This window comes from Leuciscus leuciscus (genome assembly GCF_965113295.1).
Source record: "Leuciscus leuciscus genome assembly, chromosome: 18".
NCBI lineage: Eukaryota > Metazoa > Chordata > Actinopteri > Cypriniformes > Leuciscidae > Leuciscus > Leuciscus leuciscus.
The window spans coordinates 25803831-25825217 of record NC_138742.1 but is presented as its reverse complement, the minus strand read 5'-3'; the positions used below and the strand labels follow the sequence as shown (position 1 = coordinate 25825217).

The 21387-nt window shown below is 39.4% G+C and overlaps 2 protein-coding genes across 2 annotated transcripts in view; one reads left to right on the top strand and one right to left on the bottom strand.

Annotated features, from left to right (window-relative positions):
* The window catches only part of bmp7b (bone morphogenetic protein 7b), a 68277-nt gene that overhangs the window by 45451 nt on the left and 1439 nt on the right, over positions 1-21387 (bottom strand). The window lies entirely within an intron of this gene.
* Positions 12017-21387, top strand: part of spo11 (SPO11 initiator of meiotic double stranded breaks) — a 40096-nt gene continuing 30725 nt past the window's right edge. The window contains exon 1 of the mRNA XM_082145216.1: positions 12017-12294. The gene's annotated coding sequence lies outside the window, so the exon portion shown is untranslated. The remainder of the gene's footprint in view (positions 12295-21387) is intronic.

The following is a 21387-nucleotide window of genomic DNA, read 5'->3' as shown; positions in this document are numbered from 1 at the left end:
ATTGCAACTTCATCATTACTAATGTGTAATTACAAATATGTCCATGATAATTTTTCTACCTATACCAAATCTCATTGCTCTCCTTTTAATCTCAATGCTGCCTAGGACAAATAATTGAGATATTAAAGAGATATCATCTGTGATCATTACTGATCCCATTTGCTTTGTGACAGCTGTTTAGTGGCAGAGATATTCTCAGTATGCGTAATATTAGCAGAGAAGATTAATATGGTAAATGACGTCCTGGCCACAGCTACTGAAATCACTTCAGTCAAACACCTTGCAGATCTTTCAAGCTCTGAATGAATGAATAATTACATGCTATTAAACAGCAGGTGTTTTTCTAAGACCAATCCATCGCCAAGAAACCACCCATATGCATCTTTCTCATCTTCTTTTTTAATATGCATACAAATACAATCAATAACGTATGCTAACACAGAAACGGAAAATAAACAACGATCCGCATTAGCAAAGGCCCCATCACACACATCACAGTGTGTTTGGATTGTACTGTTGCTCTGCTGTTTATTTAGTTTAATTAGATCCAGAAACTCTTTGTCACAGTACGAAAAGGGCCCAAAAGCGAAAGCTGGTTAACAGAGGTTTATTGGAAATCAGAATAAATGTCAACACAGAATGACGCGAACGCAGATTGAGAATGAGCTTAGCTGTGCAAGAGTGCACATGTAGGAGAGGGAGAAGAGAAACAAGCAGAGGAATCAAACTTGACTCCTGACAGTACCCCCTCCCTAACGGGCACCCCCTGGCGCCCCCGAAGGGGACTGACGGGAGCGTAGGAAATCCTCGATAAGCGAGCAGTCCAGCAAATCTCTTCCCGGTACCCAGCTTCTCTCCTCCGGGCCGTATCCCTCCCAATCTACAAGATACTGATGGCCCCGTCCCCGTCCTCATTAGCGCCCTCAGCTTGACAATTACTCTGTGGGTGAAATCCTGATGACAGACTGGCAGTGGCACCAATCTGTCTGCAGAATTCCCTCCAAAAGTTAGAGACAAACTGTGGTCCCCTGTCCGAAACCACATCAGAAGGAAGCCCGTGAATCCTAAAGACGTGGTCACAACCACCCGCACAGTCTCTTTAGCCGACAGAAGATTGGGGAGAGGGCCTTGAACCGCCTTAGAAAACCAGTCAACGACAGTGAGAATCACCGTATTGCCGCTGGAAGGGGGAAGCCCTGTGACGAAGTCCAGGGCAATATGGGATCAAGGGCGAGAGAGTATAGAGAGGGGACGAAGCAGACCGTCGGGAGGCGAATTACTGGACTTCTGCTGAGCAAAGAAAGAACATGACGCAACAAATCGACATACCTCACAGCTGCCAGAGTACGCTCCACCCCGAATGAGCGACCAATTTAGAGGAGTGACCCCAACGAAGGACAGCCGGATGAGCAGACTTGGCGACAAATAGCTTCCCCTCAGGGCACCCTCTGGGAATGACGGTGTGAGAAAGAGCCTTTCTCACCAGCTGTTCCATCCCCCACGTGACGGACCCAACCACGCATCCCTCCGGTAGGATGGTCTCCATGGTGGGGCAGACCTCGGAAGAGGAGAACTGGCGAGAAAGAGCGTCAGGCTTAATGTTTTTTGACCCGGGCCGATAAGAGATAGTGAAATTGAAACGCCTGAAAAAAAGGGCCCAACGAGCCTGTCTAGAGTTAAACCTCTTGGCGGAGCAGATATACTCTAAATTACGATGATCAGTCCAGACGATAAACGGACTGGAGGTTCCCTCCAGCCAATGGCGCCACTCCTCCAGGACCAGCCGAATGGCTAGAAGTTCCCGGTTCCCCATGTCACAATTACGTTCGGCAGACGAGAGCCGTTGTGAGTAAAACTCTCACCGCTCCCACCCCGACGTCAGATGCGTCCACCTCAACGATAAACTGACTCTCCGGATCAGGCGAAATTAAAATGGGAGCAGACGATCTCTTAAGACGCTCAAACGCATAAAACGCACTTAAGACACATTGAGCAGCCTCGGACCAGACAAAACGGGACTTTGCGAATGTGAGCGCAGTCAGAGGTGCGGCAACCTGACTGAAATTTCGAATAAAGCGGCGTTAAAAGTTCGCAAACCCCAAAAAACGCTGAAGCACCGAGCGAGACTCGGAAACAGGCCAGTCAGTGACAGCCTGAACCTTGGAGGGGTCCATGCTTATGCCCTCCGCAGACACGACCAAACCAAGGAAGGTAACTGACTGGACATGAAACACGCATTTCTCGGCTTTAACATAGAGATGATTCTCTTATAACCGCTGTAATACACGACACACATGTTGGGTCTGTACCTGGAGAGATGGGGAGAAAATCAGGATATCATCCAGGTACACAAAGACGAAAATGTTGAGCCTGTCTCTCAACACATCGTTTACGAGCACTTGAAAAACGGCTGGGGCGTTTACCAGCCCGAACAGTAAAACCCGATATTCAAAGTGCCCCAACAGAGTATTAAACGCCGTCTTCCACTCATCCCCCTCCTTGATGCGCACCAAGTGGTACGCGTTACGGAGATCTAACTTCGTGAAAATCCTTGCCCCCTGCAGGATCTCGAAGGCTGATGGCATCAGTGGTAAAGGATATCGGTTCTTAATGGTGATGTCATTCAGCCCACAATAATCGATGCAGGGGCGCAAGGAGCTGTCTTTCTTTTTCACAAAGAAAAATCCCGCACAGGCGGGGGAGGAGGAAGGAACGATGGTACTAGCCATGAGCGATGTATCAAGATACTTCTCGAGCGCCTCACATTCAGGAGCGGATAAGGAATACAAGCGTCCGCGGGGAGAAGTGGTGCCAGGGAGAAGGTTGATACTACAATCATACGGGCGATGGGAAGCGACACGGGAACGACTGAACACCGCTCGCAGATCGTGGTACTCCTCCGGAACGCCAGATAAATCAATCAATTCCTCCTGAAAAACAGACACAGAGGAAACAGAGGGAATAGCAGAGACAAGATAATTGGTATGACAAGACAAGCTCCAAGACACAATAGAACTATCAGACCTGTTAATCTGGGGATTGTGCTGTGTGAACCATGGGTGTCCTAGGACAATCGGGGCCATAGGTGACTGAAACACAAGAAAATAAATTCTCTCTTGGTGGTTGCCAGACGTGGTGAGACTCACATTCACTGGTGGCCAGTCGAATATTAGAAAGTACGTGGCCATCGAGGGCAAGGGCCGTGGGTGTCTCTCTTAATTCATGAAGGGGGAAATTGTGTTCAATAGCCCACATTTCATCGAGAAAATTTCCCTCAGCCCCGGAGTCAATTAGAGCAGAGCAGGCGACAGACGTGGTACCCCAGCGAAGAATGGCCGAAATCATGGTGCGGGACTTGAAGGATGGGGATAGTGGAATCGTTTAAACGAATGGCTAATTCCACCAACTCATCCAGGCGTGAGGGAAACTCTCGTGCAAAAATCTCATCCTTCAGCTTCTCATTCAAGCCTTCCAAAAAGCGTGCCGTGAGTGCTGCTTCATTCCAATCGCAGGTGCCAGATAAAGTCTTAAAGTCAATGGCATAATCAGCTGTGGAGCATCTTCCTTGACAAAGTGCTGCCAGCTGGCGAGAAGCCTCGTGACCAAAGACAGAACGGTCGAAAACTTTCAACATCTCCTCCTTGAATAAATTAAACTGTTCACAGCAATCAGCTCCCGCCTCCCAGACTTCCGCTCCCCAATCCCGGGCTCAGCTAGTAAGAAAGGACACCACATACGCAACTTTGGCACGGTCGGAGGCATACGTGACAGGTTGAAGAGAAAACACCACCTCACACTGGGTAAGAAATGCACGGCACTCAGTAGGCTCACCAGAGTAGCAGGGAGGACTGTTGATAACGAGGCTCGGAGGTGTGTCGCGACCCAGATGAGGACTGGTCTTGGCGCAGGTGGTGTAGCTGACCAGTCAGATCCAACACCGGGGCAACGAGTGCTTGGCAGCAGCTAACAGCTAATTCACTATGATGATGCGTCTGTAATGGGCATGAACAAACAAACAATAAACCGACAAAGAGGGGAAAAGAACACGAGATCTAGATAGCCAAGAAATCAGGGCAAAGGGGAAACAGGTGTGAGAAGAGTGTGAGCGCGAACGCTGATTGAGAATGAGCTCAGCTGTGCGAGAGCGCACGTGTAGGAGAGGGAGAAGAGAAACAAGCAGAGGAATCAAACTTGACTCCTGACACTCTTAGTGAATTAATGAAAGAATCCTGTTTAACTCCAAGCTGCCTGCGGTTTAAGCATTTCCTTGATAAACTGATGTAATATTTGCAGTATTCATTTTTTCAGACTAATTTGACACACATTTCAGGCTCTCATAAATGATGCCTCGCAGTTATTGCTTGGCGGTACAGTAATGGGCTTTTATTTGGCTCATAGCATGTGCTAACATCCTGTGATGCATTATGGGGTTCTGTGTACAAGATGATCCTGTTTATACACACACAAGCAGGAATACACGCAAATATATGGACGCTCTGTCACAACATGTCACTCTGGAACAAATGAAAAAAAATTCTAGTATATTCTCGTGTTTTTTGAGGTGATAGTGTAGCAAAATGTGTCTTTGTAGAAGCCTTTGATTTTAAAAAGCTTTATTCTTCCAAAGGAAGTGTGGATCTCAGGGTTTGGTTTGGCATCAGTTCAAGGACAAAACAGAGCTACTAATACATCCTTTATCTCTGGCTCTCTGCCTCTCAGCTGTGAAGAGTTAATGAGTTTTAGAGAGAGAGAAAGAGAGAGAGAGAGAGAGAGAGAGAGAGAGAGAGAGAGAGAGAGAGAGAGAGAGAGAGAGAGAGAGAGAGAGAGAGAGAGAGAGAGAGAGAGAGAGAGAGAGAGTGTGTGTGTGTGTGTGTGTGTGTGTGTGTGTGTGTGTGTGTGTGTGTGTGTGTGTGTGTGTGTGTGTGTGTGTGTGTGTGTGCACGACAAACTATGTTATTGTCTCCTAAAAAAAAAAAAGTGGATTCTGAACTGCCGAAACAAGTTGTCAGCAATTCCAGTCTCACTTCCTTATGTTACATACCTACGTAACAATGTAACAAATTTGGGTTACACTTTATTTTGAAGTGTCTTTGTTACACTGTAATTATACATTGAAGTACTGAGTATTTAAGTAACTACATAGGGGTTAGGATCAGGGTTTGGTTTGGTTTTGGTTTAGTTGCATATAATTATGCATATTTATAGGTTTTACTATAGTAACTACATGTAACATATGTAACAATGACACTGAACCAAATTTGCATAATGCCAGCCTGTGGTCTTCATTGGCTGCCCGTGAACAACATCTACTTTGACCCTCAGATAAAGCTGAGAATGGAAGAGTTTGGTTCGTGTTGTTGACATGTCGAGAAGACGCTGTTTTCAGTGCTGCAATTCCACTTTGCACTTCCAAAGGAAGAGGACTCATGCTGGAATTGATACGGAAAAATCTATGGCATTATGTGTCTTCGTATCACTGTGAATCAGGCGTTTTCTACTATCCTGTTATATTTTATTATTTGAAAGTCCCCCTGTATTCAGTCATTTTAGCCCTTAAAACTCATCTTTCATCACCAAAATGACATACAGTATTTAAACGGTTTCTCCTTGAATTTGTTTTTGTCATGCCTTAAAATAACTTAAAAAGATAACTCTACACCCTTGCCTCATTTAGTATATGCGGTTCTATGAATATGCAAATTAGCCCTGCCTTCACTCACTCACACCAGCTCAGAGATCCACTCGTTGATGATCACACGTTGACCTGATTGGTTACAAGGTAGTTTGTGACATCAGAAAAAAACTGTCTTTGGTTCACTGCAAAATACTCAGCAATGGTGTTGACTTATGAATTAGCACATGGTTTGTCTTAAAGCATATTAAAAACACCACATGGACATATATAAACAACTTTAAAATCTTGATTTTCACCACAAGGGGACTTTAACTTTGCACAGACATGATGATAAGTAACTAATGACATGGATTTTTGGGTGAACTATTCCTTTAAAGAGTCTGTCAAGCTTTTAAAACAACTGAAAATAGACATCAGTGCACTGATATTCCTCATTTGTTTTTCACATTCTTGTCTTGTAGTTTTTGTATTGTGTTGAATGGACTAAAGAAAACAGCTGAGGAATCTTTTGTTGCACTTTGTCTGATATTTCCTAGCACAGCAAGATCTGTGGCATGCTTCTCTGTAACAATGTTACACAATGTTGATGCTCTGGATCTGTGTGCAGACGGGACAGGCGGGGAACTGCACTCGCACCAAGAACAAATGGGCAGGTTAAGCTTTTATCCTTTCTCAAAGAGAAAAGGACAGAGAAACACAAAGAAAAAAAAGTGATTAAAACAAATGCAAACATGAAGACATTAAAGGTGCACTATGTAACTTTTGACCCTCTAGCAGTTAAAAAACAAACAAGCATGCATTTTGCGGAAGAACATTGTTTTGGTTGTGCTTTGGCTCTGTGTGTTTGTGCAGATTAATATGGTTATCTTACTGCTCATAAAACATTCACTACTAGGCTTAAAAGATAAAACAAGTTTAGATGGAAAGGATCTTAAGCTGACTAGCTGAAGATGTTACTGTTATCCATTAATAGACACGGTACTTCCTTGATAATAAATTCCAGAACAACAACCATAATGAAATGAGCCTTCACAATTGATAATGCTTTACAATGAACTGTTAGAGAGCAACATATGGCAATTTATCTGTTCAAAAAAATACCTTACTCGCCTGCTGAGTAATAAAAACACCATCTCTGTCGCTTTTACAACATTTCTGAAAAGCCAAACCAATGTTGATTCTTGTTTTATTACGAGCTCTGTCGCATTCTCTTTTTGCCAGCAGACTCTCCTCTGTTTGGTGTTCGTTTAAAACGGGTGATTCCCCGGAAGATTGAGATTTAGCAGATCCATGTCAGGCTTTCTCGCTCACTGTGTCAACTAAACTCTGCCACTCACACACCAGACACACATTTAAGTAGTCAGAGCATTTTTTCTCTCTTTACAGATATGATGAAACAAGCACTGGCGAGTGACGTATATACGCAATTTCCCACGAAAAGCATCCCAACAGGTCTAAAATAGGGCTGGGCGATAAAACGATAACGATAATTATCGCGATATAATTTTTCCCGATCAAACGATATCAAGAGGTCGATAAATGTTCGATAATGTTTATGCGCCAAAAGCGGAACTAAACTCATTTGAACCGCGCGCCACACGGACTATTTATCCGTTCGGCTCAAAGTCCAAACGGCAGCGCGAGCACGAACTCACTAGTGCAGAGGCGTTTACTCTGATCGCTCTCGGCCGCGAGATCCAGTGAGAAGCGCTTGAATTCAGCGAGGAACACAAATGTCTCAGTGATTTAAACCAGTTTAAAGGCAGATGAAACAGCGCTGACAAACAGGAGAAACACTGTGCGCAACGATACAGTCAGAAGGCTTTTCTGTCTATAAATTCCCATCATTGACCATGGATTTACTGTAACGTTAGCCTAGTAATATTAACTGCACCATGAAATGTGGGATATACATATTGAATTGTATTATATTATTAATGTAGACAATGTATTAAAAGACTAATGGAATATAATTACAGTATTTAATAATGTATTTAGGCTACTGTTTTTCATACAAATACCATATAAACCATAAAGTTACATTTTGCCATGATAGTGAGGTGCTATAGCTATGCCTGGTTTCATCTGTGGTTATCATGATCTAAATGCATGAGACTGGATGACCAATGGTTAAGTTTAATCAAACTCAGAACAGTCAGATTTTTTTTTTTACCAAAAAAAAATTTGCACATGCAGAAACTAAGAAATTGTCCAATAAATATATTTATTTTGTTAAGGAAAAATGACAAATGTTTGAATGTTCTACCTCAGATTTGTGAAATGTTCACCAGTTTGGCAAGTGTTTGTCATGATATGTTCTGACAATAAAGAGTAGTTTAAAACCACAGTTAACGCTCTGGTTTCTACAACTTTCACTAAATCTGCCTTTAAACTTGAAAGAAATAAAGATTTGACTTTTATCGTGATAATTATCGATATCGACTGATATAAAAAAAATTATCGTGCTATTTTTTTTTGCCCATATCGCCCAGCCCTAGGTCTAAAATATAAACACTTTTACCGCATATTTACCACAGTGAATCAGGGTAAGACAAAAAAAAAACTTATTGGAAGAAAGACTGAGGGTGTATTTACTCATTATTTACATTTTGTTAATTTTGAACAACAAAAAAAGCTACATAGTGCACATTTAAATATAGAAAGCAGCAATCTTGATCTCCAAGCGCTAGAAAAGTAACACTTCAGTTACACAAGACAACATGTCAAGGCAAGAGTCCTAATCAAACTCAACAAGAGGAAACAAATTCTGTCTTCCCTTTTATTTGGTGCCAAGGCAGGCCAGTGGCTCTCACTCACTCTCTATCGTTTGTTATAACTTCCAAGACTTGTCCATCTGCACCAGTCACATCAACAATCAGCAAACACAAGTTCTTCACAGAAGGAACTGACATGTCTAGACCTACAGTTTGTACGCTTGGAAAAGAGGTGCTGCAATAATGTGTGTGTGTGTGTGTGTGTGTGTGTGTGTGTGTGTGTGTGTGTGTGTGTGTGTGTGTGTGTGGACCTTGAGCAGATAAAGTTCCCTGTACAGCTGCTTTGGCCAGCAGATGCACAGAAACATCTGTATTAACCTCTGGCAGTGTCCCAAGGGCAGCCCGCTGAGAGCAGGAATGCTAGGAAGGCCTTTCCACTGAGCAAGAGACAGAGAAAGAACAGAAAGACATGGAAAACGGGCACAAAAAAGAAAGGAATAAGACAGCTGCTGAAAGGAAGGCCTTTTCCTTAGGAACTCTGCATAATGTTTTAGCACAAACAGCTATCTCGTAACTGACCATCTCACAATTGCACTGAACATTTATTAGTGAAATGACATCACATATAAATCGTCCCACATTTTAGTGTCAGTGGTTTGTCCTGCTACAGAGTCGTCATGTCATAACCATAATTATGAGATGACAACCCGTGACGTTCTGCCCGGAGCTGTACACGTCCTCAGACTCGGATTTATGCATTTCTATGTCAGCACTATCAACACTGAAGTGAGTCTGCAACAAACTAAAATATACTTCAATACTTCAATATTGAAAGTTGTATGACATGAGTTTAAATATATTTGTAATTATACATTTGTAATGATGAAGATGCAACTTTGTACTTTTAAAATATGTGACCCTGGACCACAAAACCAGTCACAAGGGTCAATTTTTGGAAATTGACATTTATACATAATCTGAAAGCTGAATAAATAAACTTTCCATTAATGTATGGTTTGTTATGATAGGGCAATATATGGCCGAGATACAACTTTTTGAAAATCTGGAATTTGAAGGTGCGAAACATTGAGAAAATCGCCTTTAAAGTTGTCCATTTAGGTTCGCGATTCTGCTGCATCCATTCACAAAAATAAAAGTTTTATATATTTACGGTAGGAAATGTACTAAATATCTTCATGGAACACGATCTTTACCTAATATCCTAATGATTTTTGCCATTAAAAAAAAAATATTTTGACCCATACAATGTATTGTTGGCTATTGCCGCAAATATACCCGTGCGAATGGTTTTGTGATCCAGGGTCACATATATGAACTTTATTTGTAAAATAAGTAAATCAGTTCAGCCTTCTCTCAGAAATCTGTCCTCAATCTTTTGAAGCTCAACAGTGTGAATCAACTATACTGTGCGAAAAGAGCAGCTTTTCTGCAACACATCTCCTTTTGTGGCCTTTGTAAGAAAGTCAAATGGGTTTAAAACAACATGAGGATGAGTAAATAATGACTGCTGCACAATACTACAACATGCAAAAACAAATGCTGTAATTTGTTTATTTAAAAACAACTGTCATTAAAGTGAGATTCAAACTTGTGAAATATTATACTCCGTGCCACATCAGCTCATGTTCACTAAGGAACTAAGGCTCCTATTGTACTGAAATCCTAGAATCCCTCCTGAATATTTTCCATGACAGAAATTGTTAATAGTCCGGGGAAAATGATAAATACAAGTTTATTCTTCCAAGACGCAAGCATGCCACATAAAACACAGCAAAACAATGGTATGATGTGTCCACTTGTGAATGTGCATTGAGTAAGACACATTAACAGATTTGCCTATCACGTCATACTTCCCCAACAAGGCTTCTGATTAACATCACTATAAAACATTACAAACCAGCCAAAAGCCTGAGTGTCCCCGGAGATCTGTGTGCATGTGTGTGTGTGAGGCAGAAAGCAACCTCCATGAGTATTAACCATTGTTGTAGTGAGACATCAGAGAGTTAGTGAGTTAACGAGAGGCTCACTGATACACACACACACACACACACACACACACACACACACACAAATACACAGATATCTACATTCACCAAAACTCAGGAGATTCACAACACAAGGTTAAAGGGACAGTTCATTCAAAAAAAGGAAGATTGTCATATAGCAGAATGTTCAGGCTGCTAAAAATACATGCAATTCATTTATACAATGTCTTGAATAGGCCTACATATCTACATTAAAGGAATACGTAAAAAATGTTGCAACAGTTCTAATATCATAACGCATTATTTATATTGTTGTGATATAATATTTCAGCAAACCTGCTTCGCTGATTCTTAATTCTTTAAATCATTTCATGATCATAAATCATTTCATAGGTTGTAAAATGTCATGTGGTGCAACTCCCCAAAAACTTAAACTTTAAAAAAAATATTTATTATTATTATTATTATTATTATTAAAGTCCCCCTGTAGTCAATCATTTAATCCTATAAAACTCATCTTTGATCATCAAAATGGCATATTTAAATGTTTTTTCCTTTGAAAGATTTTTTTGTCATGCCTTAAAGGGGTGGTATAATGCCCGTTTCACAAGATGTAAAATAAGTCTTTGATGTCCCCAGAGTGTGTATGTGAAGTTTTAGCTCAAAATACCAAACAGATATTTTTATACAGCCTGTTAAAATTGTCACTTTTTGAGGATGAGCCAAAATGCACCGTTTTGTGTCTGTCCCTTTAAATGCAAATGAGCTTCTGCTCCCAGCACAGAGGGCGGAGCTTCAACAGCTTGCACTCACACAGACATGCACTAAAAATTTCAAAAACTTTTAGCCTTTTATGTTCAGACAAACAGCAACATTACACACTAACTAAAGTAAAAAAAAAGTGAAATCATAATCAACCACCCCTTTAAAATAACGTAACTCTACAACCTTGCCTCATTTAGTATATGCGGTCCTATGGATATGCAAATTAGCCCCGCCTCCACTCACTCACACCAGCTCAGAGATCCACTCGTTGACGATCACACGTTGACGTCAGAAACACCAGCGATTTCAAAACGAGTTTTTGAGATCACTGAGATCACTTTGGTTCTCTACAGAAAATGCTCAGCAACGGTGTTGACTTTTGAATTCTGAATTCATACATGGTTTGTCTTAAAGCATATTAAAAACACCACATAGACATAAAAACAACATTAAAAAGTTGATTTTCCCCACAAGGGGACTTTAAGATCTTATAACGCAAATGTATTCAAGGTGTAAGGAAAACATGTTATTACCCTTTACATGATGGTAACACAACATGACTTGTAAAGAGTCGTTTTCTTGAAAATGGTATTTTAAAAAATAGTAACCTGTACCTTTTGGTGTTTCGTGACATGAGGGTGAATCAGTGTCGGTGAATCATCAGAGTTTCTTAATCACCTCTAAACATCTGCTAAGTATTAAAGGTAAAACACACATTCATTCACCTTTATTCGCTATGTTTCGAAGTGTGGCTCATGATGCCCGGAGCTGTGTTTTGTTTTACGAATCTTCCCGAGACTGTGATGTATATGTGACCTATTAAAAGAAGAGGAATCTATTAGAGGCTTAATACCAACCCCCCCCCCCGCACAAGTGCGGTATTAAGTCTTTCTTCCTTCCTCTCTCTCATCCATCCATCCATCTATCTGAGATTCCACTTGCACGCTAGCCAGAGGACTGCATGAGAGCGAGCGATGACTAACGCTCTAAATAACGCATTAGCGAGGCTGAGAGACGGAAAACAGACCCATAAAAAAAACTGATGGGGTAATGACGTCTCTTTCTCGTGGCAGGTAGCAGACGGGCCATTTCCTCAGCCGACGGGACTCTCAGCACGGGGTCGGCCGATGCGTGGAAAGTGTCGGGGTGCGGTTGTGCTAACGGCGGGGGTCAGGTCAGGTCAAACTCATTTCACCCCTCTCCATCTTACTCTCAGACTGCTGGAAGTTGATTTTGACTAAACTGTTGAAATGCACCTGGCTTTTGAGACAGTGTCGGTCAAAGCTAAATTCTTGGTCTGTTCCAAAACATAGACGCACATCCGAATTGAGGAATGTTTCAACAGGTAGGCAACATCATTGTGATTGCCTTATAAGATACTGTAGGCTACATTAGTATGGCTAAGATCTGATTCTCATCATTCACTATAATTGTGTTTTGACGAAATATAGCCTACTTATACAACAGGGCTGTTGGATGCTTGAATCTGATTGGTTGACGAACGTTCTAAGGTGTGAAATTATTTTCAGGGAAACGCACGACTTAAGTAGTTCACTTAGTATCACTTCGCCAAATGATTTCAGTTATTTCAAAGGTCAATACAAGCCAGAATTACAGGTCTGGCTGTGGACATGCCTGTATGTGTCCTGACGCGCCAGGATAGGGACACCTCATCTAAAAATGTAACTTCGACTTTAAAAGAATGAACTACAAAGTGGTCTGACAGACTCAATTAAAGACAACGTGCTCATGAATATGTGAACCTTGGTGAAAAAGAAGTGCACTTAATTGTACGAAATGTACACTTTCTTCAAATCTTTAAAGATATATATTTTTATATATATTATATTAAAGATAATATATTATAAGATAATATTCTGTAATATTACTGAAATAAAAGGATCCTTAAGTGTACTTAAAGAGAGTACACTTTCACGACTGTTACTTTACACACTTAAGAACACTTTTTAAAAGTGCACTTTGTAATAATTTCTAAAATTAAAAAAATGTTAAAGTAAATTTTAAATCATTGTGTTTTAATAGGCTAATCTTTTGTCATGCTTTAAATAAGTACGTTTATTTTGATGTGTTGATTAACATAGTAAAACAAATGTTATATTTGCATTTCATATTTTATATATATATATATATATATACACACAGTTTATAGGTATTTTTAATGTACTAAATTGCAACTTCATCATTTCAAATGTGTAAATAAAAGTATATATAAAATACATGACATACAAGTTTCAATAAAAATTACATTAAATTATATTTTAGTTTACCATAAATGCTTGTCAGTACATTTTGGCAATACACTTTAATCGTATTTCAATAGACAATACAAGTAATTATGTAATTACAAATAAAGATGTACTTAAGTCCTACTTTAAAAAAAAGCACTCTTAACTAAGTTCAACTAATTGCATAATTGCATACATTTTCATTTAATTGCTATTAACATGAAATTAAGTGTCTGAAAACATTACATTCAGTCCTTAAGTATATCTATTATTTCTGTAATAAGTGAATTTTAAAAGTTGTTTTTCACAAGGGACACTGAAGACACTATACCTTCTAATATAGATCTATCTTTTTTTCTTCTTTTTTTTACCAGTACATCATTAATCACACAAAAGGCAAAAGACGTAAAGAATGCATCATCAAAGATGTTTAGACCATTTTTCTAAAAATGTTTTGTCCTTTGAGATACTTGATAGTCACCATCTACTTAAAGTCCTTGGAAAAGAGCAGCCTGAACATTCTGCTAGGCATCAACATTGAGTTAAGCTATCATGTGCTTTTATTTAATCAGTATCCGAGTGCCTGTATATCACACACTGAAAGGCATGTTCTAGATCCCTGGAGCGCTCACACGCCCTCCGCAGTGTTGACTGTTCACTAGTGTTGCGTGCGCCGTGTTGCATTTACATTTTTACATACATGCCGTAAGCCATTTACACAGCTGGGATTTTTACTAAGGTGACTCAGAGATAAAATGTCCCGTGCCCTGGGGTCCAAACTAATCAGACACCCACCCACTTACACACGGCGCATAGTAACATCTCTGTTATCACTAAACCTAACAAGACGCAGGCCCTTTAAGGGCCTTTAACATATCTGACTTACACAACTAGAGCTGGGAGATATACTCAGTATTATGATGAATATTAAAATAGTCTGATTAAAACTTCAATAGTAAGATTTGCACATGCACTTAAAGTGATAGATACCAACATTTTTCCAAATTTGTATGACTTTATTTCTTCTGCTGAACACAAAGAAGATATTTTGAAGAATAGACAACCAAACAGGCCCAAGGCCCCACTGACTTCCATTTATGGAAAAAATACTATGTAAGTCAATGGGGTCCAACAACTGTTTGGATGCCGACATTCTTCAAAATATCTTCTTTTGTGTTCAGCAGAAGAAAGAAACTCATACAGGTTTGGAACAACATAAGGGTGAGTAAATGAGAAAAATGGTACACTTAAGTGTCCTTTTATTTCATTAATATTTTGTTATCTGCAAGTACATTTGTTACAAATTCAATAATATTAAGCACACTTCTTTTTCACAAGGGTAGACATATTGAATATCATCAAAAGGCAACAAAACTATATCTTAAACATTACTCAAGTCACAAACATGTAACTCAGAAATGGCTGGCTCTCTAAAACTCTGAAAGCCAAGTACAAAGCCTTTGCCTCCAGTGTTACTACAAACCGTTTAAGTGAGTCACACCTGCGCTGGATTGAAACCCACTTTATTTGACAGACGAAAAAAGATTCATTCTCTTGGAGCAGCGAGACACCCACATGTCTGTCGTAAACTGTGCCCCAGACTTATGAAACATTTGTAGGTATAAAGAGGGTCTGGCCATGTCAAACAAAGCTTCTTTAGAGCCTGTCGTTCAGCAGACCTCCCCACCGTGCTTCAGAGGAGTATCTGTGAAATCAGATCCACAACTGTTGTCATAATATTTTAGAAGGGGCGAATGCCACCCAGCTTCATTCAGAAGGCAAGAGTACGAATAATCAAGATGGAGGGCAAAAGGTGTACACTTTCTTTCAGTCATTTATGAGAAACAATTAGGTTGCTTCATCTGAAGAAGTAGTCTAAAAAGTTTAAATGTATATGTAGGTAAGAAGACAAAGGCAGTAAAACAGAGTAAGGCTATGTTCACACTTAGCGTCTTTTTTGACAAGAAAAAGTTGACAACGGCGTTTTTTTAGCAAAAAAAAACGCTGGCAGCGTTCGGTTACAAATAGCAGCCGAGCGCGTCTTTTGTGGCTGGCGCATATACTGACGCGTCTTGACCATGCGTCAACATACGACGAAAAGGGTACCCCCATAACGTCCATATGTGACGATTCGGGTTATGGGTAGGTTTAGGTATGCGTTAGGGTACCGCTAGGAGGCGCTGCTGGTGCGCTTCTGTCTGCGTCTCATATTGACGTTAAAGGGGTACCCTTTTCGTCGTATGTTGACGCATGGTCAAGACGCGTCAGTATATGACGTTTTGGGGTGAGACCGGGCTGCTATAACAAGAGCTGCAACAGTAGCCTAGTGCTGTGTGATGCAAAAAATGTCGAGAAAGAGAAAGTTGGCTCTTGCGTTGGCTTTTGAAGTTACCGGGGAGGAGAATGTCGGTTCACAAAGACGTTTGTGGGTGCACGACAGACAGTTGTTCTTGTTGTTATGGAAACGACAGGTCTCGCTACTCGCTTGTCATTGGTCAGCTGTCAAAAAGGCGCTTGACTTAGGGCGTTCTTTTCAGAAAAGTTGAACTTTTTTCAACTTAAAAAGACGCTCTGAGCTGCAGAAAAAGACGCCGGCGGTGGCGTCTAAAAAAGCGCTCAGGACTTTTTTGAAAAAACGGTTTACTCCATAGGGTTATAATGTAGAACAGACGCTGGCAGTTTGAAAAAAGACGCTAAGTGTGAACATAGCCTAAATCTGTTTAAAAATGTCCATTCACTTATGTTTTCACTGTATCCCAGCTAATGTTCAAAGAACGTTTTGCAAATGTTTATATTAAGTTATGAAAATGTTATTTCTGAATGTTCAAAATGAATGTTTTATGCGAACGTTAAGGGAACATTACATTTGATCATTTTGCAAACATTATGAGAACGTTACTTTTGAATGTAACATTTAAAAAGCGTTAATAAACATCCAACCTTCCATGAATGATGTATAAATTAAATTTTTGTGGTATTGTTTTGAGAGCATTATTAAACAACAGATAACCTTCAACGTATGTTCTATAGAGCGCAACAGTCGGGTTTCTGGAAGTAAAAACTCCATTCATTTTCTGCACAGAGAAATAGATTTTTAATGATAACTCCCAGTAGACACCTTTAAAGACAGCCCTACTGTGAGCTATGAGGTTGATAATCGATAATATTTGCTTTTGTTGAAGCCGTTAACCAGCATTATTTCAACTTAGTTTTAATTTCATGTTTAACAGTGGAATTTGTGGTGAAAAACTACATTACCCATGATGCTATAGAAAATTACACCAATCAGAAAGTGGAAACCAGCAAATCAAGGCAAAAGAGCTGTTTAGCTCCGCCCACTCCCATGAAGCACTGAAAATTACATGATCGGGTCAGTGTCTCTACGTTCTCAAAATACTTAAATATTTGAATATAAAATTCAAAAACAAAAAATTAATGTTCGCAATGCATCATGGGATTGTAGTTCTTTCCATCTCTAAAGCCATCACACAGTCTTGAACCTTCGTATTTTTGTTTGATTTTCAAATACTTTTTTGCTTCAAATCAAAGTTTGTAGTATTATGATTCACCTTGTAGCTGGTTGGCTTGGTTCATTGCTTATAACGCTTTAACGAAGACTGTTTTGAAATTCGAGACATGAATGGAAAAAAATACTTCCAGTGGACTAGCACTAATTCACTCTATAACCGTTACTGTAATAATCATAACTTTGAGAGAACCTTGCCAGAACATTAGCCAAAGTTCTGAGAGTGTTTCCTGTTAGCTGGGATGAATCCATTTATTCAGAGAGAGAGAAAAAAGAATTTCAAACATTAAATAAGCGTTCGGTTATGTAAAGAGTTGGAATTTGTTCTAGATCATAAGCATGATGGCATTCATACACAATACATGCTGCCTAGTCACTGACTGGCTTGGCACTAAGGAAGCAAAGACACATATACTGACACTTCTGTTGCTTCTGAAACATAGCATGTGTTCATAAAATTATAAATCGCTCGCCTTTTCTCAAATTGGCTCCGAAAAGATTCAATAAGTCTGATCAAATCACGAGGTTCAGGCACTGAACTCACAAAGCAGCTTTTCTCTCACAGAGAACATGTTGCGAATGCATCGTGAAGACATGCATTTGTTTTAGCAAAGCCATGACACAGAAAATCAGATCCTGTAAAAGTGTGCTCTATTTTTCTTTCTTTCTTTTAATAAAATGCATGAATAAGGTTTCTGATTGAAGAATAAAACTTTGCAAGCTACAAGAGAGAGGGACGTTTTCTTTACTGAGAGGATCTCCAACAAAAAAAAATACCAAAGAAATCAAAATTTCATAATTTTATCGGATTTGGGAAAAACCCCATTCCAGTAAACATTAAAAAAATCTTTAGATGTTATTGGATCGCATATGGTTTTTCTGTGAACTCTTTTGTTTTCCTTGTGTTCGCTTTGCTTATGTGAAACATCTTTGTTATGATTGACTGTCAGGTTTATGAATCGCAGATTCAGCGAAAGAAGCAAAACCCTTATATCGTATGGCATTCATGCAGTGTTCTCTGGGCCTAATGCAATATAGGAACTATGTAACCACCATTGTGAAAATTAAGTAAATATATACATATCTGCACATTCTTTCTGCAAAATGCCCAAGGGTGAAGTCTCTGTTGACACTGTAGCTTATTTAATATAAAAGGTGTGCTGTGGCAGTTTGGTTTGGTTGAATGGAGCGACTACAGCAGGTTGTTTGATTAAAAGCTGATGTCTCTCCTCGGGAAGAGAGAAAGCAGAGCAGAAAGAAAGAGAAGCAAGCCTCTGTGGTCAAATCCATCTGTGTCAGTGCTTGTCCAAAATAGGCACAATACAGCAGTCCTCTGGATAATTACACATTTCAGAATAGGAAACACTGTCACCTCCCTCTTTGTAGACATATACTCACATTCACACACACACTAGTCATTTTCAGATTAATCATTTCTTTTAACCCTTAAATGCATGAATGTTTCGCCAATCATTATTACATATCCGGGACTTTAGCGAACCAGATCTACATCTAACACGGGTGGATCTCTACCTGTTGTGATAATATAAAACTCTCCTGATAGTAGAGTAACAATTACAGAAGAATAAAATAAAGCATATTTTGTTATCTTCCTGAGCTTGTAGGGTTCAGTTTGAGCAGATGTTTTATACCATCATCACTGTCCTCGTCAGAGCTCATTTTCCAGTATATTCAGCATCTGGCTCATATTCACCATCTCAAACATATTCTCAAAACTATTTTTAAAATCTTCAAAATCAATATTTTGATCACTGACAGCTTCTTCTCCAGATCCAGCATCAAGTAACAGTGACACTTATATTTGATTGCGTTCAGTGCTTGCTCTGCAGTAAATCACTGAGCCATTTCAAGCTTTGCTGATGATTCTTCCTATTCTTTTGTTTTCTGCCTGCGGTAACTATGAGTGAAACGTCACTTCATCATTGTGTATCAGACATTGCCACCTTGAGGAATAAAGGTGAATTACACTTCTTAAGTCATTAAAGTTGAAATTATTGTCATGCAGAAAAAGTATACTTACACTGTTCACACCTTGGGTCATTAGCGACCCCATACAATTTTTACAAAAGTGTAAACAGGCATTCTTTTATAATTTTATTTTTTATATTGTTTATAATGAATTGATTGAGGAATACTAAGAAGGTTGACGTCTAACTTTAAATCAGCATTTAAAGGGATACTTCATCCCAAAATTAGAATTCTGTCCTCATTTCCACATCCTCATGTCATTACAAACCTGTATGATTTTTTTTTTTCTCTCTTTTTTAATATTTTATTTGTATATGCAAAATATATTTTGTGTTCCACAAAGAAAGAAAGTCATACAGGTTTGGAACAACAGGAGGGTAAGATGGCTTTATAGTGTAAAGTCGGAATGAAATGGAAGTTGCGATATTCTTTTCTTCCCTATTGTGACGCATTACAGTGTGAAACACCTTCTGGAACAAGAACAAATGTAGGGCGGGCTTGATTTTGTCCAGGGGGGAATTGATTGGATGGTTGTGGTTTACTATTGGTGGGTCTCCTGTGAGTGACAGGTTGCCCCGCCCTCACTACATCACTAAATACATCATCAGAGAAGAGATGAGATGTTGCTGCAAGAGGTTATTTTGATTAAACGAGGGCACATGAGTTTAAAAAAAAGATATGATGTGCATGGATAAATCATTTATAATAAATACTGCCGTATTCCATAAAAAAAATTTGATTTCATGGTGACTTTAAGAAGAATTCAGATAATGGTTAGTTGTAATAGTTAAAAATCCAACCCATTTTGCCAATAAACAGCGTTACAAATCACACCCTTAACAACATAACTGCTCTTATCAGACAATAAATCACACTTCGCATGGCAGTGTTGTGCTAGTGTGCAGATGATGACGCTTTAATGAGGAAACTAACAGGCTTGCTGATAAGACAAGCCAGGTTCTTATGAAACATTCAGCCAAGCCAAGTTAGGCGGTGTCAAAGATTACACTTTACGTGGAGGTAAAGGTGGATGGATGACTAAAAGCTACTTGAATGGTGACCTGGGACCATTCATGTGTTGTCAAAAAATACAAGAGTCATTATTACAGTTATTGTTTTTTTATAATAAAACAGTGGAACTACTGTAGCTACCGTGGTGGTAAAAACAGACATTAATCAAAGTGAAAATATTCTGAACACTATGTAGGCCTATATATTATGTGTCACACATAATGTGTCATAGTTTTATAGTAGCAACAATAAATGTTATTGGCAGAAACTATGGCTACCATGATAAAAAAAAATTTTGAAAGGGTTATTCCATTGTCGCTTTCGAATGCAAGAATATGTGTGAGCGGCCCCATAGGCTTCCTCACTGTTGAGCAAACGAGTCATGAGACGTACTTTGCACTTAGCAAAACACTTGTGCCTCTGTCAGCTGATATCATTACTGCAGAGAAAAAAAAACTGAAGATAAAGAGACTGTTGAGCTCCCAGACAGCCAGCCCTGAACACCTGAATATTAGCGGAGGACACAGCTGGCGCTGAGACAGCAGACGCTTGGGAATGCGACAGCGCCATATTATCACTGCCCAAAACACACAATGCAAATATAGGTTTGCGTTCACCAGCATCAGAGGCTTGGAAATCATGCCAAGGTTAAGACTTTCCGCAGATAAGTGGCCTAATAAAATCAAACAAACAATGGAGGAGAGAACTATGCATGCTATTTTGGCCTAGTAACAAATAAAATATCTAAGACTCTCAGGGGGGAAAATCCCCATTCTTTGGCCTGTTATTATTCACTCAGCCCTGTTATTATCTGATTTCTGTGGCAGGTCTTTCCTGTCAATGCCAAAAACATGAAGAGACAGAGGATCAATCGGAGTAAATGTTTTAATGCAAGTTTTGACTTAAAAAGTGCTATTGTTTGACCGGGCAATCAGATGTAATCTGATTTCACATTTAAGCTCTGCAATTTCATTAGATGCTCTTTGTCTTGCAAAATCAGTTGTGCTATTGGAACCACACTTTGTGACAAGTTCTTTGTCAAAAACATCTAAACAAACATTTTTCAGAGTTATGTAGCTTTATTTTGTTTCTTGTAAAACTATCAAGTTTGACCCCAAAATATGTGGTGCCTCAATAATAGGGTGCAAAGGGACTAAAGGCCCCTGGATGTGATTTTCTCCTAAAACGCTTTCATTTTTATTTCCATCATAAGTCCTTAGCGTGTTCTTAAAGGGATAGTTCACACAAGAATGAAAATTATCCCATAATTTACTCACCCTCAAGCCTATGACTAAAACACTTTTCAGCCAGAACTCGACTCGCATACAGCCGTTACCGGAAGCCAGTGATTATAGTTTATAAAGTTATAAATATGGGTATTTTTCTTATAAAAAACCCATCACTTCATGAGCTCTTTATTTACCCACTGGAGCCGTATGGATTACCTTTATGGTGGGCTTTTTTGGGGCTTTAAAATCTAAGGTACCATAAAGCT